This window comes from Mandrillus leucophaeus, unplaced genomic scaffold (genome assembly GCF_000951045.1).
Source record: "Mandrillus leucophaeus isolate KB7577 unplaced genomic scaffold, Mleu.le_1.0 Scaffold1025, whole genome shotgun sequence".
NCBI classification, from domain to species: Eukaryota; Metazoa; Chordata; class Mammalia; order Primates; family Cercopithecidae; genus Mandrillus; species Mandrillus leucophaeus.
The window spans coordinates 277903-297221 of record NW_012098377.1 but is presented as its reverse complement, the minus strand read 5'-3'; the positions used below and the strand labels follow the sequence as shown (position 1 = coordinate 297221).

Sequence of the window (19319 nt, the reverse complement as noted above, 5' to 3'; positions counted from 1 at the left end):
AAACATTGCACTGTCAGACTAACACTTTCCATGGGTGAAAGCTGAAACTGTCAGGTTAGATAAACATCTATTCAAAGACCTTGAGGAACCACTGAGACATTTCTGAGGCAGAAGGCTAAGAAAAATGCATATAACTGTCAAGGGTGGCAGGGCAGTGTTGGTCTCAAAGTCCTGTCGGACTGAAAGGGCAGAGGCTCTTCCTCACTGGCCCCATCTGCTTTCTGACAGCTCCAGGGTTTCCTGAGGAAGCTGCCCTCCACCTTTATCCACCTCAGACATGTCCTGCAGAGCCCTCTGGAGAATCAACTTCAGGTTCTGCCAATTTTGATGCTGCCTAAAGGAGCCCATGAAGAAGTAAATGATGGGGTTGGCACTGCTGTTAGGAGATGACAGGAAAATGGAAACTAGATGAACGTGACAATATAAGACCAGGACATGTGGATCCTGGAAAACAGGGCCCACTGAATGCCAAAGGGCAGGCCGCAGAGGAGAAAGACCAGCACTGTGAGCAGGATGGTCAGGTACAGCCTGGTCAGCGGCATCTTCCGGGATCTACAGAGGATCCTGATCACTAGGACCAGGCTGGACACACAGAGAATCACACATAAAAACATCAGCCACATGACTGTGATGGATCTGATGTTTGACACCAAACAGAATCAGCACCACTAAACAGGAAGTCACAGAACATCCACTCCAGGATGTTCCGCAGCAGGGAGAGGACCCAGAGCAGGACACACAGGACCACTGACAGGTGTGTGGGGCGGCGGCATCGGTACCAGATGGGCCACAGGACGCACAGGCAGCACTCAGTGCTCATGGTGCTCAGAATGTTCAGGCCTGCCAAGTAGGGAAATGTCATCACAGGACAGAGGATTAGAGAGATGGGATGGACATTATTGATGAGGCATAATGGGGACATATAATGTGGCCACTGAGGAAGAGGAAGTCGGCCGCAGACGGGTTGAGGATGTAGGTGGAGACAGTGTTCCTGCGCATGCAGCAGCCCAGGAGCCAGAGAACAACCACATTTCCTCTCAGCCCGACAAGGGAAATGATGCACGTCAGCACCGTGAGGCTCAGGGTCTGCTTGTAGCAAAGAGTCTCCTCAGTTCTGTTAACTGGTGTCAGTTCTGTACCCAAGGCTGGGATGGTTGGATCCATGCTCAGAAACCCCAGTCTGGTGCCCCTGGGAACACAAACCAGATATGATCACCAGCTGTATCATCTTTGATTCTCCCCACCACCCTGCCATGTGAGATTTACTGTCTTTATTTTAAGGAGAGAGAAACAGAGGCTCACAGAGAATAAGTCACCTATCAAAAGGTGGGGGTCCTCAAATCCAGTCTGAAATCCAGTTCTTATTGATTCTGAAGCCTGACCTCTGTCTGCTGCCACACAAATTCTGTGCTGACATGGGAATAACCTTATGATCAAAACACCCCAACTCATCCGGCCAGGGCTGTGGACCCAATCCTTACTGTATCTTGGGCCTGACATTTTCTCTCAGGTGGAGGAATTCAGATACACTAAGAGGTGGTTGTGACACCCTCATGACTAGGACTGATCATCCATGGACAGGAAAGAAGACCATGCATTATGAACCAGAGGAAAATGTGACCTTCACTAGAATAAGTGTGAAAATGACTGGGCCTGGTAGGTAAGAAATAATTCAGTGTGTCAGTCATTGCAGACAGGACTACATTTTACATTTCATACTCCCGGTGCCTGTTTCCATGAGCAGCACACTGTGCTCTTCATAAATATTCATTCAATGAATGAATGCATGCATGAGGAGCCTAATGGTAATGGTAGATTTTGGTGAAATGGAAAATGAAAATGAAAGCACCATGTACAACATCAGAACACATAAGTGTAATTAGATGAAGAAAATTTCATTCATCAGAATTCTATTTGTGGACAACTCTATCTGTGTTAAAAAGAATTATTGATGTGTGCCTAACCTGAAATTAATCACTGATGTGTCTTTAAAATGAGGACTCGATGTGGTTATGCTGAACATCTAAAAGCATTTTGTATACAATGTTTGCGTAGGGTGTGGGTCTGAGTTGAAATGCTCAGCCATATAGCAGAGGAAAGAGTAAGTGAGGGCGAGGTCTGAGTGCCACTGAAAAAGGTTATTGAAGTGTTGGAATATCTATGGGGGAGTGCTAAGTGTTCTGCTGGGTATAAACAATGTAAACCGATTTCATTCTTTCTTTCAGGAGATCTTTGTTAGCATTTCTTTGTTGCTGTAAACATTTGTATGAGAGAAGTCCGTGATGGGATATAGGAGATGTGTAGGGCTTGGAGTATAAAGAGAAATGTTCATGCAGATTTCAACTGGAGAATGAGGACTGGGTCTAATATGGGAGAATAACAGCAGCTGATTGAGAGTTTTTAAGGTATTGTCTCTCCTAATCATCTGAAGAGCCTAGGAGGTAAGAATGAGTATTATTCCCGTACGGCAGATAATGCACTGGAACACACAAAAAGTGAACTATTCATTCTCGGACTCATATAGTGCGAATTTGAGCCCAGCAGGGATGACTCACGATCTAGTCTTGGAGCAGCCCTTTAGACCCGCACCACTCTGTCAATTATACATGTTAGAGGGGGTAAAGCAGAGGAGTGATTCTCAAGTTAAATCCAAGTTGGCAGTCAAAATTGTGGGTTGAAAAAAAAAACTAACCTAAACAAATTTCAGATAGAGAAGGAGAAGCCAATCAAATAGGGAACAAAATAGAGGAGAGTGAAAGCCATTTAGGAACAAATTCAGGAGTTCCTTTTTGCCTATCAGAGGCCACCTTTGCTCTGGAATCCTGAGAATGCACAGGGGCAGGAGCTTTCCAGGTAGAAAGAAGATGTACCCTCCTCTGGGAGTACAAAAAAGCATCTGGAGTGAGTTCATCCATCATGAGCTCTTTTAGAGAGACAAGCTGCTACTGCCCTGATTGGCTCGAAAAGGAAATGGGAGGAAAAGGAGAACATCTGTTACTCACACTCAGAGCACTAAACACTTTGTCCATCTATATTTAGGGTAATGGTGTACTTGTCTTCCTCATGAAACCTGAAGCTTCATAACAACTAAGTCATGCCTGTCGTTTTCACTGTGGTATCACGAACATGTAGCATGTATTCCTTAAATATCATCTATGGTATCATCTTCATATAACGTAAGATGAAGCCAAGACCTAGAAAATTAAAGGGTTTTTCTGAGATCACAACACAAACAGTAGGTCCAGTAACAGCCCCTGGTCCCTGGAACTCTCATGAGACGTCTATACGGTTCTCTGTCACATCACTCATCATTTCAGAGGAGTTCCTGATAAATCTTGATGTGAGCACAGAATCAGAAACAGTCAGAGGCAGAGGAGACTGCAACATTGCCCTAATATTCATTTTCCTCTTTGGTCACATAACAATTCTGAGAGTTTAAAAGCAGCAGAAGGACCCACATTCCAGTTTTCCTTGATGGAGGGAGCCATTGTATGACAAAGTGCGGTTCAAGGAAAGATGCACAAAAGTGATATAAGCAAGTCCTGGCTCAGAAGATCAATCAAAGAAGCAAAACTTCTCCTTTCCTTCATTTTTTTTCCATCATACTGGAATGCTGGTGTGGCTGGAAACCATGTGGGATCACAAGGATGAGGATAACTCTCTAGGGATTGTGGAGTAGTAATTTTTGGAATTCCGACGTACAATGCCTTGGAGCATCCAGCACAGATCTCAAAGATAGTCATTTCTGGGTATTCAAGAGGCTTGTTTGTGGAACCGCAGCACACATCAAAATCTGTAGATGCTCAATTTCCTTATATAAAATGATGTGATAGTTGTACAAAACCTATGCACTTTCTCCCAGACACATTAAATCATTTTAAGTTGCTTAGAATAACTGACAAAATGTAAATGCCATGTAAATTCTTGTTTTACTGTATTTTTTGGAAGTAATGACAAGGAAAAACAAGTTTGTTCCTGTGCAATGCATACACAACTCCACCATACCATTATTTTAAAAATAGTTTCCACCTTTAGTTTGTTGAATCTGCAGATTCAGGACCTAGTGACACAGAGGCACAACTGTACTTTCTTGTTTAAGATATTTCTACTTTGTGTATTTATGAGAGCAGCCAAACTTATATTCTTAACAAAAGAAATATATTCTCTCTTTAAAATTACAGTTTCTTTTCTATGCATTTTTGATGAATGCAAACATTTCTGCACAGAAGTGACAGTAGAGAAAGACATGCCAAACGTTAAGGTAGTCTGATAGACCTGAAATGAGACAGGTATCAATCACCTTTAGACAGAGAAAACCCCAGGAATTAGGATATAAGAAGAAGAGAAGGATAGTCTCATTTGCTATGAGGATTTGCTTTCCATTCTTCTCTATCCTGTTTGACATCCCAAGAGAGTGGCTTCTATGTACCACATCAGTGGGAATCTTTTTAATCCCAGTGTCTGGTGGAATAGTGACACTGGGACACAACAGCAGGATACTGGAGGACAGCAAGAGAGCCACTTGGGATTTCCACCTCCTGGTTCTCTGCCTGTGTATTAGTTCATTCTCGAATTGCTATAAAGAAATACCTGAGACTGGGAAATTTATGAAGCAAACAGGTTTAATTGGCTCATGGCTCTGCAGGCTATATAGTAAGCAGCTTCTGTTTCTGGGGAGGCTTCAGGAAGCTTCCAATCATGGTGAAAGGCAAAGGGGGAGTGAGGCATCTCACACAGTGAGAGCAAGAGCAAGAGGGAGAGGGAAGAGGTGCAACACGCTTTTAAACAACTAGATTTCATGAGAACTCACTCACTATCACTACAGCAATACCAAAGGGGGATGGTATTAAGCCATTCATCAGAAACCATCCCCTCCCACCAGGCCCTCCCACCAGGGCCCTCCCTCCAATACTGGGAACTACAATCAACATGAGATTTGGGTGGGGACACAGATCCAAAGCATATCAGCCTGTGTGGCTTTGTGTTGGCCATGCAGGGCTTCTCTATCTGCCTGCTCATGCTCTCCCACCCTTATAGCTACAGCTATAGCTATGGTGTCAATGGTAACTGCTCCTTCCCTCTCCCTTTCAGCCTAAGGGAGGAAGTAGTGCTCCCCTATGTGTTGCTGCTTAGGGTGCTGGCCCATGCATTGTCTCTTTCCCTTAACCTTGCACATCTTTGTAAATACTTCCCTCATGAAACACTCCTCAGTCATTTCAGTTGGGACCTCCTTTTTCTTTCTTGAATGTTTATAGACAGGCAAGGATTAACAATTTAGAAAAGTAAGTAAAACAACAAAACCTGCTTCTACAGCAGTTCAACTCTGTGAAGCAATGCCTACATGCCCTTTAGCTCCTTAAATGAATGTGAGAGGCAGAATTCTCTCCATGAGGACAGATTCAGTGATTGGAATAAAGGAGGTGATATGGGGAGATAAATCAGAAGTGGGGACTCCAACTGAGGCTCCCACTGTCTGAGTTGGCAGCACTCAATTTCCAGAAGGAAACTTCATGTCTCCTGTCTTTTCCTGAAACAAGCTCATTATCCCCTGCCTGTAGCACCTAGGTGGAAACACAGAAACGATCTTATAGCAAAAACCATAACTGACTATGGAAGAAGAGTGTTTCTGGTACTTACCTTTATCTTTTTCTCTTTTGTCCAGTGGTGAAGACTTCCCTTGTTCTGAAGGTGGAGAGCCTTTCTGGGATTCAGTGACTTCAGAGGAGCCTTCTGTGTTGCTTAATTCAGGAGATGCCCACAGGAGCTGGAGTCAAAGCTGGTGAGCAATCCAGGCTTATGAAGGTGCTGGACAGACTTGTTATTTCCTGTATGAGGACTATGGACAAATCAGCGGCCAGAGGTATTGGAGACACAAACCCTACCTGAGATGATTCTTGGCCTCTGTCCCATATCCAGTACAGATAAGCCTCTCCCATTACATTCCATCTTGTTCAACTTTCTTGATAAAAACAGTGGCAAGGTTTGAGAGAACTGACTTCTATTTTAAAAGAAGTTCTACTGTGTGTAAAATGCTATCAAACAGCATTGCATGCTACATTAATATCTTTCATAAAAGGATGAGTCAATCAACGTGGCAAACTTCACTGTTGCCTTGTTCTAAGATATTGGCACAGCCTGTCTTACCTTCAGCAGCCACCTCAGCAGTCATCAATATCAAGCAAGACCCTCCAGTAGCAAAGCATTTGGCTGATAAAGGTTCTGATGATGGTTATGATTTCCTAGTAAAAAAGTATTTTTTAAGTAATGCATGTAGATTGCTTTAGACATAATGCCATTGCGCACTCAATAGACTACAGTATAGTGTAAGCATAACTTTTACATGTACTAGGACACCAAAAATTCATATGATTTACATTGAATATTTTTACTTTATTGCATTGGTTTAAGCAGACTTCCAATATCTTCAACGTATGCCTATATATGATAAAGGTTGTATATCAAAGTAGTGTGTAAAACAGGCACTGTTGAATGAATGGGATTGGGACAACTGAGTTTCTGTGTGAAATGAATAAAGGTGGAAGCATACTTTATATATGATTTGAGGATAAATCTGAATACAGTACTTAAAATTTTATAATGAAAATAAAATTACCTGGAGGAGCCATAGCAAAATAGTTTTCAAATCAAAGTGGAAAAAGACTTTCAATTATAGAATAGAAAACAGAAGATATTAAAGACAATATTAATAAAGACAAAAAGAATGCCAGCTGTGATGGACCACTCATATATATTAATAAAGACAAAAAGAACACCAGCTGTGATGGTCCACTCATATAGTCCCAGCACTTTGGGAGGCCAAGGTGAGTGGACTGCTTGAGCTCACAAGTTTGAGACTATCCTAGGCAACATGGTGAAACCCATCTCTAGAAAAAACACAAAAATTAGCCAGGTGTGGTGGTGCATGTCTGTAGTCCCAACTACTCGGGACACTGTGGTGGGAGGACGGCTTGAGCCCAGGCTGCGGAGATTACAGTGAACCAACATCACACCACTGCACTCCAGCCTGGGTGATAAAGCCTGACCTTGTCTCAAAAAAACAAAAATGAAACAAAACAAAAAAAGCTATTTTTAGCATGACATGAACCATCATAATCAAAATATAAATAAACTGTGGCCGGGCGTGATGGCTCACCCCTGTAATCCCAGCACTTTGGGAGGCTGAGGCGGGCAGATCACCTGAGGTCAGGAGTATGAAACCAGCCTGGCCAACATGGTGAAACCTAGTCTTTACTAAAAATACAAAAAGTTGTTGGGTGTGGTGGCACAGGCCTGTAATCCCAACTACTGGAGAGGATGAGTAAGAGAATCAATTGAACCCAGTAGAGGAAAGTTGCAGTGAGCCAAGAATGCACCTCTGCACTCCAGCCTGGGTGATGGAGACTCAGTCTCAAAAAAATTAATTAACAAATGAAATAAAATAAATAAACTGGGAGATATTTGGTAATGTATGTTATAGTCAAAGTATAAATTTTCTCAGTTGAGACAAATTTTTCTAAAATGATACTAATAATTCAAAATTCAAAAAGCTAATAAGAAAATAACTTTGTTATGATTCACAACTTCTAGAAAATAAAAACGGCTCCTAAACATATAGAAAGAGGAGAAATGCAACTCATAATAAAAGACATGCCAATTGAAATTAGAGTTTTATTTTACTTAACAAAATCTAAAAAACCATTAAGTTTTATAGCATACAGTGCGGGGATAGAGTGGGATCAGGCACCTTCACCCATTTCTGCTGAGGATGCAGTTGTTTAGAACTTACAGTGCAGGCAATTTTCAGCTCATGTAAGCATCTATAAAGTATCATTCTTTTTTTCTCTGTAATTACTCATCTAGGAATTTATCTTGGAGATGCATTTGTGCATGTTCAAAAGATCTATGTACTAAGTTAATAAACACAGTGTTATTTACAGTAAAAGACTGGTAACAGCCAAAATAGCCATCAATACTGTATAAATTATGGTCTATCTGTGCAGTAGAATACTCTGTAGCTACACAGAAAGAGCAACAAACCTAATATAAAAGGCCCTCCATTTTTAAAAAGAATGCAGACAAGTGTATATATTGTATGATAAAAACATGTAGTTGTTTTATCATTAAATATTTGTGAATTAATACAAAATTATTATTAAGTATAATATGACATGTCTTTGTTAACAAGGCAAGGATGCCTGAGGACCTAACATGGGAATGACAGCTTGCAGTGTGTGTAAAGATTATTTTTGAAAGTTCTGACTTTATTACTGTCACAAATATATTATCAAGCAAAAAGTTAAATTTAATGATATAGCTAAGAGACAGAGATAGAGGTATGAGAAGATATGAGGAAGAGTGAGGACATGAAGATAATGAGTACAGAAAACTCTTTGGAAGATTTATATATTTCTTTCTAAAGGATTGTAGAGAAATCAGGCTGTGGATGGAGAGGAATGTGGGCTTGGATGGTGTTTTAAGCCCACAATAGGATGGGGTGTTTCAATTGCAGTGGAAGGATTCATTAGAGAAAGAAACACTGATGATGTAGAAGGCAGAGGCAATAATGTTATAAAATGTTTCTCAGGAGGGAACAGGGGAAACTGCACAAATGGAAAGGGTAGTTTCAAACAGGAATTTGCAGAGCCCATTTCCTGGCATGAGAGAAAATGCAGAGAGATGTGCTCAGAAGCAGATGGGCAGGTAGGTTCGCTCTGGGGAGATTGAGTAATTCTCAGAGAAGCATCATCGGAGAATGATTTTTTTTAAAAATGAGGAGTAGGCTGTTTCAGGAGAGAGAAGAGGGGCATGAAGATTTTCCTTTGGAGAGTGAGAGGCAATTATGGAAATGTCACATGACTGTTCAGGAGATAGAAGTGAACATTTCAGGTTCAAGGTCATAAATGTACAGTGAAACTGCTAGGCACGGTTGTGTGTTCTGCTCCAGCCACACTCTGTTCTGTGGGAACAGGCACGGAGTTAGTGGAGAGCTGGATTCAAGCAGCGCAAAAGACGAACTGATACTTCAGCAAGGAGATATATGCATGACAAATAAACACATAAAAAAGATGCTCAACATCACTAATGTTTAGGGCGATAAATAAAAATTACAATGAGATACCACTCTGCCCTCTCAATATGGCTAAGTATAAAATACTGATAGTTTCAAATACTGGCTGACGTTTGAAGGAATTGGATGTCTCATACACTACCAATGAAAAAGTACAATAGTAGAGCTACTCTGGGAAATCCTCTTGCATTTTCATACAATCCAGCAATCCAGTGTATCCTAGAAACTGAAAATTTATCCTAGAAACTGGGAAACTATGTTCACTTAAAAAATTGTACAAGAGAGAGGCCAAGATGGCTGAATAAACACAGCTCTAGTCTGCAGCTCCCAGCCAGACCAACGCAGAAGGATGGTGATGTCTGCATTTCCAACTGAGGTACCCAGTTCATCTGATTGGGACTTTTTAGGCAGTGTGTACAACCCATGGAGAGCAAGGAGAAGCAGGGTGGGGCGTTGCTTCATGTGAGAAGTACAAGAAGCCAGGGGACATCCCTCCCCAACCAAGGGAATTTGTTAGGAACTGTGCTCCCCAGCTTGGGTACTATACTTTTCCCATGGTATTTGCAATCTGCAGATCAGGAGATTCCCTCATTCGCCTACACGACCAGGGCTCTCGGTTTCAAGCAAAATATTGGGCAGCTGTTTGGGCAGAGACTGACCTAGCTACAGGAGTTTTTTCATACCCCAGTGGTGCCTGGAACCCCAGTGAGACAGAACGGTTCACTGCCCTGGAAAGGGGGCTGAAGCCAAGGAGCCAAATGGTCTCACTCAACAGGTCCCACTCCCAGGGAGTCCAGCAAGCTAAGAACCACTGGCATGAAATTCTCACTGCCAGCACAGCAGTCTGAAGTCAACCTGAGATGATGGAGCTTGGTAAAAGGAGGGTCATCTGCCATTCCTGAGGCTTTCGTAGGTGGTTTTCCCCTGACAGTGCTAAGGAGGCTGGGAGATTTGGACTGGGCAGAATTCACCACAGCGCGGCTAAGCAGCTATGGCCAGACTACTTTTCTAGATTCCTCCTCACTGGGCAGGACATCTCTGAAGGAAAGGCAGTAGGCCCAGTCAGGGGCTTACAGATAACACTCTCATCTCCCTGGGACAGAGAACTTGTGGGAAGGGACAACTTCAATAGATTTCATCTTTCCTGCCTGCTGCCTCTGAAGAGAGCAGCTAATGCTGACAAGGGGGGTCCTCCCAGCACAGTGCAACAGCTCTGCTAAGGGACAGACTGTGTCCTCAAGTGGGTCTCTGACCCCTGTGCCTCCCGACTGGAAGAGACCTCCTAACGGGGTTGACAGACACCTTATACAGGAGAGCTCTGGTTGCATCGGGCCAGTGACCCTCTGGAATGAAGCTTCCAAAGAAAGGATCAGGCAGCCATCTTTGCTGTTCTGTAGCCTCCACTGGTGGTACCCAGGTGAACAGGGTCTAGATTGAACCTCCAGCAAACTGCAGCAGACCTGCAAAAGAGGGGCCTGACTGTTAGAAGAAAAACTAACAAACAGAAAACAATAACTAAAAAGACCCCCACACAAAAACCCCATCCAAAGGTTGTCAGCCTTAAAGATCAAATGTAGATAAATCCACAAAGATGAGGAACAAGCAGTGCAAAACCCCTTAAAATTCCAAAAACCAGAATGCCTTTTCTCCTCCATGTTAGCAACTCCTCTCCAGCAAAGGCACAAAACTGCATGGAAAATGAGACTGACGAATTGACAGAAGTAGGCTTCAGAAGGTTGGTAATGACAAACTCCTTTGAGCTAAAGGAGCCTATTCTAACCCAATGCAAGAAAGCTAAGAACCTTGATAAAAGGTTACAGGAACTGCTAACTAGAATAACCAGTACAGAGAGGAACATAAGTGACCTGATGGAGCTGAAAAACACAGCACAAGGACTTTGTGAAGTATGCACATATATCAACAGCTGAATCAATCAAGCAGAAGAAAGAATATCAGAGATTAAAGATCAACTTACTGAAATAAGGTGTGAAGACTAGATTAGAGAAAAAAGAATGAAAAGGAACAAACAAAACCTCTAAGAAATATGGGACTATATGCAAAGACCAAACCTATGATTGATTGGTGCAACTGAAAGTGACGAGGAGAATGGAACAAAGTTGGAAAACACCCTACAGGATATTATTCAGGAGAACTTCGCCATCCTAGCAAGACAGGCCAACATTCAAATTCAGGAAGTAGAGAGAACACCACTAAGATACTCCTTGAGAAGGGTAACCCCAAGACACATAATTGTCAGATTCTCCAAAGTTAAAATGAAGTAAAAAATATTAAGGGCAGCCAGAGAGAAAGGTTAGGCTATCTTAAAGAGAAGCTCATCAGAATAACAGTAGATCTCTCTGTAGAAACCCTACCAGCCAGAAGAGAATGGGGGCCAATATTCAACATTCTTAAAAAAAAGTATTTTCAACCCAGAGTTTCATATCCAGCCAAACTAAGCTCCATAAACAAAGGAGACATAAAATCCTTTCCTGACAGGCAAATGCTGAGGGATTTTGTCACCCCCAGGCCTGCCTTACAAGAGCTCCTGAAGGAAGCACTAAATACGGAAATGAAAAACTGGTACCAGCCACTACAAAAACACACCAAAATATAAAGACCAATGACGTCATGAAGAAACTGAATCAACTAATGTGCAAAATACCCAGCTAGCATCATGAGGACAGGATCAAATTCACACATAACAATATTAGCGCTAAATGTAAATTGGCTAAATGGTCCAATTAAGAGACAAGGATGGGCAAATCAGACAAAGAGTCCAGACCCATAGGTGTGCTGTATTCAGGAGACCCATCTCACGTGAAAAGCCACTTAAGTTCAAAATAAAGGAATGGAGGAACATTTACCAAGCAAATGGAAAGCAAAAAAAAAAAAACAGTGGTTGCAATCCTACTCCCTAATAAAACAGGCTAAAAACCACAGAAAGAAAAGCAAAGGAGGGCATTACATAATGGTAAAGGGATCAATGCAACAAGAAGAGTTAACTATCCCAAATATACATGTACCCAGTACAGGAGCTCCCATACACCCATACTCATAAAACAAGTTCTTACAGACCTACAAAGAGACTTAGACTCCCACACAATAATAGCAGGAGACTTTTACACCCCACTGTCAATATTAGATAGATCAACAAGACAGAAAATTAACAAGTATATTCAGGACTTGAACTTAGCTCTGGACCAAGTGAACCTAATAGACATCGACAGAACTCTCCACTCCAAATCACAGAATACACATTCTTCTCGGCGCCGCATAGCAGTTATTCTAAAATTGAACACTTAATTGGAAGTAAAACACTTCTCAGCAAACACAAAGTATTGGAAATTATAACAAACAATCTCTCCAACCACAGTGTATTCAAATTAGAACTCAGGATTAAGAAACTCACTCAAAACTGCACAACTATAAATAAATAGAACAAGGTGCTCCTGAATGATTATTGGGTAAATAAAAAAATGAAGGCACAAATAAAGAAGTTCTTTGAAACCAATGAGAACAAAGAGACAACATACCAGATTCTCTGGGACACAGCTAATAAAGAAGTTCTTTGAAACCAATAAGAACAAAGAGACAACATACCAGAATCTCTGGGACACAGCTAAAGCAGTGTTAAGAGGGAAATTTATAGCACCAAATGTGCACATCAGAAACTAAAAAAGCTTGAAATCAACACCCTAACATCACAATTTAAAAAACTAGAGAAACAAGAGCAAGCAAATTCAAAAGCTAGCAGAAGACAAGAAATAACTAACATCAGAGCAAAACTGAAGGAGATAGAGACACTAAAAACCCTTCAAAAAAATCATTGAATCTAGGAGCTAGCCATAGCCATAATGTTTTCTTGAAAACATTAACAAGATAGATAGACCACTAGCTAGACTAGGAAAGAAGAAAAGAGAGAAGAATCAAATAGACACAATAAAATGATAGAGGGGATATCACCACTGATCCCACAGAAATACAAACCACTATCACAGAATACTATAAACACCTCAAAGCGGCCAGGCGCGGTGGCTCAAGCCTGTAATCCCAGCACTTTGGGAGGCCGAGACGGGCGGATCACGAGGTCAGGAGATCGAGACCATCCTGGCTAACACGGTGAAACCCCGTCTCTATTAAGAAATACAAAAAACTAGCGGGGCGAGGTGGCGGGCGCCTGTAGTCCCAGCTACTCGGGAGGCTGAGGCCGGAGAATGGCGTGAACCCGGGAGGCGGAGCTTGCAGTGAACTGAGATCCGGCCACTGCACTCCAGCCTGGGCGACAGAGCGAGACTCCATCTCAAAAACAACAACAACAACAAAAAAAACACCTCAAAGCAAATAAACTAGAAAATCTAGAAGAAATGGACACATACACCCTCCCAAGACTAAACCAGGAAGAAGTTGAATCCATGAATAGACCAATAACAAGTTCTGAAATGGAGGCACGAATTAATAGCACACCAATGAAAAAAAGCCCAAGACCAGAGAGATGGACAGACAAATTCTACCAGAGGTACAAAAGGAGCTGGTACTGTTCCTTCTGAAACTATTCCAAACAATAGAAAAAGAGGGACTCCTCCCTAACTCGTTTTATAAGGTCAGCCTCATCCTGATACCAAAACCTGGCAGAGACACAATAAAAAAAGAAAATTTCAGGCCAATGTCCTTGAGGAACATCAGTGCAAAAATCCTCAATAAAATAATGGCAAACTGAATCCAGCAGCACATCAAAAAGCTTATCCATCATGGCCAAGTTGGCTTCATCCCTGTGATGCAAGACTGGTTCAACATACACAAATCAACAAGTGTCATCCATCACATAAACAGAACCAATAACAAACACCACGTGATTATCTCAATAGATGCAGAAAAGGCCTTTGATAAAATTCAACATCCCTTCATGTTAAAAACTCTCAATCAACTAGGTATTGATGGAACATATCTCAAAATAATAAGAAGTATTTATGACAAACACATAGCCAATGTGATACTGAATGGGCAAAAACTGGAAACACTTCCTTTAAAAACCAGAAACAAGACAAAAATGCCCTGTCTCACCACTCATATTCAACATAGCATTGGAAGTTCTGGCCAGGGAAATCAGGTAAGAGAAACAAATGAGGGTTATTCAAACAGGAAGAGAGGAAGTCAAATTGTTTCTGTTTGCAGATGACATGATTGTATATTTAGAAAACCCCATAGTCTCAGCCACAAAACCTTAAGCTGATAAGCAACTTCAGCAAAGTCTCAGGATACAAAGTAAATGTGTAAAAATTACAAGCATTTCTATGCACCAATAATAGACAAGCAGAGAGCCAAGTCATGGGTAAACTCCCACTCACAATTGCTACAAAGAGAATAAAAGGCCTAGGAATACTATGTATAAGCGATGTGAAAGATCTCTTCAAGGAGAACCAAAAACTACTGCTAAAGGAAATGAGAACACAAACAAATGGAAAAAAATTCCATTCTCATGGATATGAAGAATCAGTATTGTGGAAATGGTCTTACTACCCAAAGTAATTTATAGTTTCAGTACTATTCCCATCAAGCTACCATTGATTTTCTATGCAGAATTAGAAAAAAAACTACTTTAAATTTCATTTAAAACCAAAAACGAGCCTGTATAGTCAAGAGAATTCTAAGCAAAAGGAACAAAGCTGGAGGCATCACGCTACCTGACTTCAAACTATATCACAAGTTTACAGTAACCAAAACAGCATGGTACTGTTACCAAAACAGATATAGAGACCAGTGGAACAGAACAGAGACCTCAGAAATAACACCACACATCTACAACCATCTGATCTTCGACAAACCTGACAAAAATAAGCAATGGTGAAAGGATTCCCTATTTAATAAGTGGTGCTGGGATAACTTGCTAGCTATATGCAGAAAACAGAAACTGTACCCCTTCCTTATACCATATACATAACTGAAGATGGATTAAACACTTAAATGTAAAGGCCAAAACCATAAAAACCCTAGAAGAAAATCTAGGCAATACCATTCAGGACATAGGCATAGGCAACGACTTCAAGATGAAAACACCAAGAGCAATTGCAACAAAAGCCAAAATTGACAAATGGGATCTAATTAACCTAAAGAGCTTCTGCACAGCAAAAGAAACTATAATTGGAGTGAACAGGCAACCTACAGAATGGTAGAAAATTTTTGCAATCTCACCATCTGACAAAGGTCTAATATCCAGAATTTACAAGGAAGTTAGACAAATTTAAAAGAGGAAAACAACCCCATCAAAAAGTGGGTGAAGGATGTGAACAGACACTTCTCAAAAGAAGACATTTATGCAGGCAACAAATGTATGAAAACAAGCTCATCATCACTGATCATTAGAGAAATGCAAATCAAAACCACAATGAGACACCATCTCATGTCAGTCAGAATGGTAATTTAAGTTAGGAAACAACAGATGCTGGAGAGGCTGTGGAGAGAAATAGGAATGCTTTCACACTGTTGGTAGGTGTGTAAATTAGTTCAACCATTGTGGAAGACAGTGAGGAGATTTCTCAAGGATGTAGAACCAGAAATACCATTTGACCCAGCAATCCCATTACTGGATATATAGCCAAAGGATTATAAATCATTCTAGTATAAAGACACATGCACATGTATGTTTACTGCAGCACTATTTTTACAATAGCAAAGACTTGAAATCAACCCAAATGCCCATCAATGATACACTGGATAAAGAAAATGTGGCACATATACACATATACACTATGGAATACTATGAAGTCATAAGAAAGAATGAGTTTATGTCCTTAGCAGGGACATGGACGAAGCTGGAGGCCATCATTCTCAGCAAACTAACACAGGAATAGAAAACCAAACAACGTATGTTCTCAATCATAATTGGGAGTTGAAAAATGAGAACTGTTGAACACAGGGAGGGGAATGTTATACACAGGGGCCTGCTGGGCGGCGGGCAGGAAGGGGAGGGAGAGCATTACGACAAATACCTAACGCATGTGGGGCTTAAAACCTAGATGATGGGTTCATAGGTGCAGCAAACCACCATGGCAGATGTATACCTATGTTAGAAACCTGTGGATTATGCACTTGTATCCCAGAACTTAAAGTAAAATAAAAAAGTCTGTACACGTATGTGTGTAGCTGCTTTATTTATAAATGCCACGTTAGAAAAAACAGCAATGTCTTTCCACTTGTGAATAGTGAAACAAAGCATAGTAAATCCATACAATGGAACACTACTCAGTAGTATAAAAAAGTCAGCAATAAGCTATTGATACTTGCAAAAAGTTGGGTGGATCCTGAGGACATTATGCTATATGAAAAAAGCGAAAGTCAAAAGATTAGATACTATATGATTCCGTTTATGTAACATTTTTGAAATGATGAAATTATAGAGATGAAGAATAGATCAGTCATTAGAGGAATTTGGGAAGAAACATACTGTGGGTGTGACAGTAGGAGGAGCCCAAGGGAAATCTTTGTGGTGAAGAAACTCTTTTATATTCAATGTGATTGTGGTTATGAATCTACACCTGTGACAAAATGTTATGGAATGAAACATAGAGGAATATCTCACTCCAAAAACGAGTGCATGCAAATACTGCTAAAATTTAGTAAGATGGTGCTATAGATATTTAGTGAAATTTGATAAGTGTAGATAATTAGATGGTATCAATGTCAATTTCCTGGTTTTGACAATACATTTATTTAACATGTAAGTATTGCTGTAGGTTGGGTGATGGGCATACAGGAACTCTTTGTACTGTTTTCGTAACTTCTTCATAGTCCACAATTAATTCTGAATGAAAACTTAAAAACAAAGTCCTGTTCATTGTATGGACTTATCTCCATGCATATTGAAGTCACCAAGAATGAGGACATGGGGTATGCTGGAAGGAAGTTTTGTAAACCAGGCACATAGGCTAGAAGATAATGTAGTAAGCATTAACAGACACCTTCCACAAAATTAAGCACATACTAAATTTTTAATCATATTTGTTTCCAATAACTCTTAAAATGAATATGTACACTTTTACAGACACAACTTAAGGCTGAATCATGCATCTCTACTCTCAGCAATAATTGTACACATCTTTGATAAGAAGGCAAGGGTGCCTGCACACCTAGAATGGGAATAACAACTTTCTTCAACTTCAGAACATCTGAAGTTCATATGTATTATTCTGTCACTTGTGCACCAGGATGTTAAAACAGGATTATTAAACTAAATGTCAAGTCACTATAGATATTACATTACAAAGAGGTGCTAGGTGACACAGAATTTGAATAGAACTTTCTGGGCCTCCATATCAAGGCTATGCAGAGTTTAGGTTTGAATTTTTATGTGACAATTACAATGTTGAATTTCCAGAGAAGGGGCTGCATTCCATTGCTTCTCTCTTCTCCCTTGAACCCCCCACTTTTTCTTTTTCTTTTTTTTTGTTTGTTTGTTTTGTTTTTTGTTTTTTAATTGATGCCTTCTGACCTTGGAGGGCTAGACATATCACTGTGAGGAGGGTAAGGAGAGCAGCGCATTGACTTTGTGATTTGTCCTGTTGGGCTGACCTGCCTGGCCCTCTCTGGACTTTACATTATTATAGTGCTCACCCCTATGAATATCACAAAACTAACACCAACCCCTATCACTTCAAGGCCACAAAAGTTAATGCTCATTATTCAGAGCACTCCAGTCTTGTGATTCTATTTAAGATGGATCTTGCCACCATGACCAAATACACGGGGTGACACGAGGAATAAAACTCATGTATGAATTATTCACCATTCCCCAAAAAACTCTATGCTTTTATTAACAGTGTCGCTGTAAATTATCTCTTATCCTATTTCCATCTGTCCAGATTCTATTTACCTCTCCTTGCCCAGTACAAAAATTTAGGTGACTGGCAAAATTTACTAGGGTATAATTATAATAAGAGTGCTGGGTCAATTGTAGTCATCAGTTAAAATTCTACCTATTACACGAAGCCTTCCATGATCCGCTCACTTCTACATACACACTGAGGAATAAAATCTGCTCTGTCTCTGCTCTCCTTCCTTGTGTTTGCATCCTGCAAGGTTTGAGAACAATTGGACCAATATGATGGGCATGAGTATTGAGATTTCTTTTTCCATACTCTGCTGTCACAGCTAGATAAGAGCAAACAAATGTCATCTATATCTATAGTGAGCATTAGTACATTGACAATAATGGTGCCCAACTGATTCCACACCATCATACAGAACAGGCATCAGAGCAGTCTCTTTGGATTCTAGGTCACTGCCGCATAGGTGAGAAGAACACACGCTTACTGTGATTATAGTCACGGTGTAGAGAGGTAAATTGCTCAGGTGGTCTGGATCACAACACTAGTTATCTTCAGTCTGTGGTTATGGTAAAGTCACACTTTACCCACATGTTCTTAAAAGAGATACCTGAACACAAATGCACAAATGGCACAGTTTCAGACTAGGGCAATCCCATAACCTCACTATCTGCTTGGCTTGCCTGGAATGAGCATGTGACCCATGTTGGCCATGCAGTCAGCTTGAGAATCCCAAATCCCTGAAACCAGGTCCAGTGTTCTTCCCATTCTAGCACTTGTGCATCCTGCTTCCCTACCTATCCCGGGATTTCCAGATGCTGAATTGGGTTTGCCTGGAGGCAAGGGCTTCTTCTGCTGGAACACAGGGTAATGGTAGTAGGTAGTTCTGCAATGCCTGTGGCCTAAGCAACTGCAGGGTCTCTTGAAAATCTTTTCAAGAATTGTACGTTGGTGTGATGTTGGACTGTCGACTGAGGGCTGTTGTAAGATTCAGCCTATTCATTCTGTGATGTCATTAATTACAAAACTGTTGCGGAGATTGTTGTCTTGCATGGGCAGCCACCTGGTGAATATTCTCTAATTTATTAAAATCATGTTGTCCTGCTTCAGCTGGGTGCTTGGGTGTGACACTCATCTTCAGGATGGCAGCAAGATAGGTTGGAATTTTTAGATATCCTCTCCTGTGAGAACCCTTGAGCCACAAATACAATGTTTGGATAGCATGTGTCACATTGGGAGGCTGTCTTTTCTGCACTAAGTGCCCTTCCTTTACATGTTGTGTGCTCTATGAATGTGGGTGTGTTTACTTTGACTCCCAAGCATCTGGCATGCAAGTCAGAGAGTAGAAGATGCTCAGTATGTATTTAAACAATAAATAGTAGAATAAGTGGGAGATATTGCTATGAAAAGCCCAGTCATAATATATTCAGGAA

The 19319-nt window shown here is 40.9% G+C and overlaps 1 pseudogene; it reads right to left on the bottom strand.

Moving 5' to 3' along the window:
* Positions 1-201: 201 nt before the first annotated feature.
* Positions 202-1578, bottom strand: LOC105537713 (annotated as a pseudogene).
* Between the last annotated feature and the right edge of the window lie 17741 nt (positions 1579-19319).